Raw genomic sequence first — 6,186 nt, 5'->3', positions numbered from 1 at the left:
CTTCAACTTGGTTTATAATGTGTTTAATCTTTGACTATAATTATTTGATCAATCTGAGAAGAACTTGTAAAAGGAAAAAGATGGATTAATTCATTGGAATGAAACCCATAGTAAGTTTCGTAAACCCAATTGTACTCTTCAATACACATCAGATTATAGAGATTATCTTGATAAGTTCTCTTTGCATATTTTTATAACTTTTTCTATACATATTTGCAATATTGTTGTTCCTCAATTAGTTTAGGGACATAGACACTGATTGATTATAGCTGGAGCGAAGTATCTAAGTAAAACTTCATCTTTTATGGTGGGTTGTGGTCAAAATTATTTTATATGATTAATTATATGTGATGAATTTTGTGTTGGTAAAGTTGTTGAATTTTGATTGATGAGAGCAATACAATAGAAATATTTTGCCCTTAAGGAAAATTCTCCTGGTGCATTTGCACACTAGAACATTTTCTCTTGCTTAAAAGTTATGCCATGACAAAAACATGTAAAACAAAACTAAACAAGAAAGTAAAGGTATGTAACCCAAAGTTTTGGAAATTATGAAACAAGGATGTGGCATTTTTTTAGATGAAACTTAGTTTTCAGGACCAAAAATGCTAGAGGCCCCCAAAAATTCTACCAAAAGTTTTACCAAATGTCTCACATGAGTGTGACCCACATGGGACCCACATTGTGTAGGTTCCACACCCATGTGAAACATTTGGTAAAATTTTTAGTAGAGTATTTGGGATCTCTAGCATTACTCTTTCAGGACCTGTCATCAATAAATGACCTTGTTTCCTCAATAAATGACCTTGTTTTAAACAACCACATGTCATCAAGACTTCGGGTACTAAAAGGAAGAACATTAAAAAATATAGTCAATTTACATAAAAGATGATATCAATTATTAATAAATATCAATTTATCATTTAATCTAAAATGCATACGGTTAAATCCATCAGTATAAATTTGGTAGAAATGAGAGGTGAAAGTGAATCAATATTATATTTAAGGGATTTTAAAATTGTATAACATTTAAAATCTATAACAATCAAGGAATTGGTCGCGTAATTTATTCAAAAAAAAAAAAAAAAATCCATTCATAAGCAAATGAAAAGAGAAAATGAAACATATTTTTGGAGTGAAAATGAGTTTATCAAAGAATTAATGCCTTGGAGGAGATGGTGAATACTCCAAAAATCATTTAAGACATTGAAAACAAGTTAAAAGGTTTTTAGTTCCTTGCCTTTGGCATTCATACGCATGGATTGTAGTTTGGAGAAAGAACAACCATAATCTTTTAATTTAAATCATTATTAAAATATGGTAAAAAAAACCACCACTTTTATTGCTTTTACATGAGAGTTTGGTTAAATTAATCAATCAAATCCTTTGCATCACATAAAAATCTGAGTTGTGCTAGTTGTACCGAAATAATTTACAAAATGGTTAGAGAAATAGAATGGTGACTTTTCATTTTTTATCTTTATTCTGTAATTTATTTGTTTAAATTTATTTTATGATTCATAGGAAGTTAAACTCGCGATAGCATGACTCGAACCTAAATATCATGCCTTGTACGAGAGTGCATTGTCCATCTCTCTTCCATGATCCATTTAATGAAATATTTATATACAACTGAATTTTTTCTGTTTGGTTCAATTTTTTACAAATTATAATTTGATAATCAGAAAGTATAAATAAAATCATTCTTCATTTCACATATCAAATATAAGAAGTTTTTTGTTTTTGTTTTCTGTTTTTCTAGGACTTGTTTGATACGATTTGTTGGAAGCTAAAAGTTGGAAATAGTTTACTTTAAAATAAATAAATAAATAATAAAAAAAGAAGTTGATAATAAATATTAAAATATTCCTCATCTGCTTGTCAAATATCATTTGTTTTTCAATTTATTAAAGTTATTTTTTTTTCTCATAAGCTACTAGCGAAAATTGTATTAACTATTATGATATAAATTAAAAAAAAAAAAAAAAAAGACTAAACATCTGGAACAAACTATACCTAAAAATTTAGCTCCAATAATGAGAATGCCCAATAAGACCTCCAACACTACTAACCTCCGTATACAAGACTTATTCAAACTTTGGTGACATTGACACCCATGATTGATATTTTGGAGGATGTCTAGTCTAGGTAGCTTCCCATCCACAAACTAATTGATCTAAGTCCAATTCTTTCATGATATTGATTTGATGAATTTTGGTTCACAAAATGAAATTTATAAGGGTGAGGTTTTTACCAATTTTAATTTTAAATTCGATCATCATATTTTGACTTAAGAGTTTTATTACAGATTATGTTTTGATAATTCAAATTGTTCATTTTATAAAATATTCTGTGTTTATGAAAAAAATTAAATCGATTTGATAATCACAGGTTTTTGCATTTTATCATTTTTGTCTAAAAAAATGAATAACTTATTTTAAAAAATACACTTGTTTTTCAATTTTCAGAATCAAATATGTGATAAAAAAAAAAAATAAAAAAATTATGATTATATCGACCAAAATAACGAGGGATCGGATGGGTTAGTGACCCTTCTGGACCGCTTGTACCGCTTGTACAGATTAACTGGTTTTACATGGCCCAACTCCTATTATTTGTGAGAGAAAAAGAAGGATAAAAATAAAATAAAAAGAAATAAAAAAAAAAGAAGATAAATTATAAATACATCACATGTTACATGAGATTTATTTAAAATATGAATTGCCTTTGTATTTTTAAAAATTATATTTCGTCCTTTGAAATTTTTAATTTCATAATAAATAACATATTTTATTGATGAATTATTGAGTCAATTAATAATTTTTAATCATGTGAAAAATTTATTTCATTTTATAATTCAGATAATTTTATTATTATATAGAAAAGAGTTATAAATTTTATTTTTTTAATTAATTTTATTAAATAAAAAAATTTAATAATAGAATATTTGTAATTTTTTCAAATTAGAAAAAACAATTTATATTTTAAATAAATTTTAATGAGTGCATTTATAATTTATCAAAAATAAAATAATAATAATAACAACAAATAAAATGCGCATCCAGGGAATCGAACCCTGGTCAGTACCGTGGGAGGGTACTATGATACCACTACACCAGATGCGCTTTTCGGCAAGTTGTATAAAATCTTAACATTTTATTCTATGTTTTGGGATAAATTAATTGCAATACGATTTGCCTGTATGGTTTTGGAAATTACATCCTACCTTTTGAAGTTTTTAATTTCATAACAAATGACCTATTTAATTAATAAATTATCAAGTCAATTAATAATTTCTAATAATGTCAGAAATTTATTTCAATTAATAATTCAAGTAATTTTATCACTATATATAAGAGCAGTTAAGAAATTTTATTTTTCAGTTAATTTTGTCAAATAAAAAATTCTAACAAAAAAGTATTTATAATTTTGTAAACCATAAGAGATAATTCATATTTTAAATAAATCTATATATAATTTATCCTATTATTTAAGCCATTTACTTTAATATAATGATTTGGGCCTCCATTGAAGATTGGACTGGCCATTTTCAAGCCGAGCCCAACCATATTCACCTGGTTGGTCTGTCCATGAATTTGTTCACACAAGTTTTTTTAATGCGTAAACAATACACAAAATATAATTGGTGTAAATATGTAAATTTTATACCTAAAAAGGTGTGATGACCCCACCTGAAATGGTAGGCCACACTATTTTAAATTAGTAAAAATGCGTGTATTATTTAGGGATCTTTTGGAAACACATCAAAAAAAAAAGTCAGTTTTTTAGTTTTTTAATTTTTTTTAACTAAAAAAATCAATTTTTTTATTTAAAATAATCCAGTTTTTTATCAAAAAAGTCATTAAAAAATTTAAAAAGTCAAAAAAATTAACTTTTTATTAATTTTTCAAAACACCACTTAGATACTGAGAGAATATGTGAACAAAATTAGATTCTGTTTCACGTTGTTCAGATGAATCAATCAAGTAGATGCTTCCATCATGAATCAAATTTTATCCCGAAAAAATAATGTGTGAATTAAATTTATTGGAAGGATGGCATAGTTCTGTGATTTTTTATTTTTTATTTTGTAATGAGGCTAGAGAGGTTGTTGCGGTGTTTCGGAAGCTCCTCGCAATGTGTGCATAGTGGGACCCAGTATTATATGTTGGAGTTTTGTTAGTGAGACACATTTTTATTGGCATCAAGCAATATTTTAAGAACATTAAACAATTTTACTTTTCAAGAAAAAAAAAAAAAAAAAAAAAAAAAAAAAAAAAAAAAACCATCCCATATGGGTAACATATATAAGAAACTTACTCAGAATAAGTATTTCAATTTTTCGTGGTTGATCAGGGATGATTGATGGCCCAAAAAAACGTTTTTAACTTTAACTAATGACTTTGTTTGTGAAACCTATATCATACTTTTTGTGGGGATATATTTTCTGAATACCAACACGTGGTATGGTGACGCCGACGTGTCAGCCGAGGTGCCACGTGTCGTGGTAGTTAAGCCGAGATGATGTCGGAGTTGCCGAGGTTATCTCCGAAGATATCGGAATCCGAGATAAGCGGATAAGGGACAACAATCCTAAGACGAAGAGGGGACTTAACCAAGATAAGGATAAAACTCTTAGGGAGTTTATCTTTATCTCTTAAAGAGTCCAAAGTAAACACTGAATTGGAATTCATAGAAGTCATACTTCTAGTAGGACTTGGATTGAATATATTATAAAAGAGAGGCACCCCTGTGGGTTTAAGGTATGCAATTTATGTTTTGAGTATTAAGTTTAGCACTTGATTATCTTTGAGAGATATACTGACTTGTTCGTCGGAGTGCCCCCGGGTGGAAGAACCACCGCCGGAGCCTTTTCTTTCTGTTACAGGTTACTGAAACCATCTATTCTGCCTGTGCTCTCCAGTTGATCATTAAGCAGGCAGTATGGTCAGATTTTCACTCACACAATTTGGCGTCGTCTGTGGGAACGAAGGAAGAATAGATGGCCAGTAACGGACAGCAGGGAAAAATTGGGGATGACGCTCCCGCTGGGAGTGGCAGACCAATTGACCTTGACATTGAAGGAGACAACCACAATACAGAAACCCGTGACCAGGGTCACAGAGAGAAAGACGTCATCCAGGAGGGCGACACGTCAAAAAGGACAAACCAAGGAAAGTACTACAATGAAGATAACCTCCAGGTATGGAGGGACGGGTGCCTACGGAGGGATGAGGAAGTAAAAGAATTGGCGAACAAGTTGGCAGACCTTCAATCAGTCGTCAACTTCATGATGCAGAATAATGTTATGCAGCCACCATACCCGCTGCAAGATACGCCGATGCCAGCAACCAACACCCAGAAGGGCGGAAGAAAAACAATCCCCGAGGTCCCTTAGCATACTAGGAGCGGAAGGCATTCTCACCGGCCTTCCAGGGAAGTCGGACGAGAAGAGCCGAGGCAAGAAGAGTCCCGAATGACGCACCACATGAAGAATCCAGAGCCCAAAGAACATCGGCATGTTCAAAGGCAAGCACTCTGCTTCGACACAACCCATGGAGAAAGATCCAAATGGGCCCACCACGAGGCCGAAAGCAGTGTACCAAAAAGACTAAAATCCATAGACAGCCGAACTCCAGGGAGGAGCAAAGAAGAGCTGAGGGACTACCTCAGAAGGAGGCAGCAGAATGTTAACGCCGAGGTAAACTCCCCAGTAAAGCCGAAGACAGCCTTCTCGGTGGAACTGGACAAATTCGAACCACCAAAGAGATTCAGTATGCCGAGGTTCCAAATTTATGATGGTAAGTCAGATCCAAACTTTCATGTTGGACTATACCTGAATTCAATGGCGTTATATAGCGGGAACGAGCCGTTGCTCTGCAAAGTATTCCCCTCATCCTTTGGGGAAATTGCATCTGATTGGTTCCATAAATTACCAAAGGGAAGCGTAAAGACATAGGAAGGCCTGGCCGAGATGTTTGTGGCCAGGTTCGTGACCAACAAGTTGCAACCCCTGAGGGTTGATGCTTTGATGGCTCTAAGAATCACCAAGGAAGAAGGCCTTAGGGCCTATGCGAAGAGGTACTACGAGGTGTTTAACCGAATACCCGAATGCAACCAAGAAGTAACGGTCGTGTCTTTCAAGAACGGCCTGAAAGATGACTGCCCACTACGGAAGTCTTTGGC

At 32.3% G+C, this 6,186-nt stretch overlaps 1 non-coding gene across 1 annotated transcript; it reads right to left on the bottom strand.

Moving 5' to 3' along the window:
• Positions 1-3,054: 3,054 nt before the first annotated feature.
• TRNAG-CCC (transfer RNA glycine (anticodon CCC)) lies at positions 3,055-3,125 on the bottom strand. The gene has a single exon. It is a non-coding gene; the product is annotated as a tRNA-Gly (tRNA).
• Positions 3,126-6,186: the final 3,061 nt, after the last annotated feature.

This window comes from Camellia sinensis, chromosome 7, assembly GCF_055761805.1.
Source record: "Camellia sinensis isolate YWXY chromosome 7, ASM5576180v1, whole genome shotgun sequence".
NCBI classification, from domain to species: domain Eukaryota; kingdom Viridiplantae; phylum Streptophyta; class Magnoliopsida; order Ericales; family Theaceae; genus Camellia; species Camellia sinensis.
This window is presented reverse-complemented; position numbering and strand designations above follow the sequence as displayed.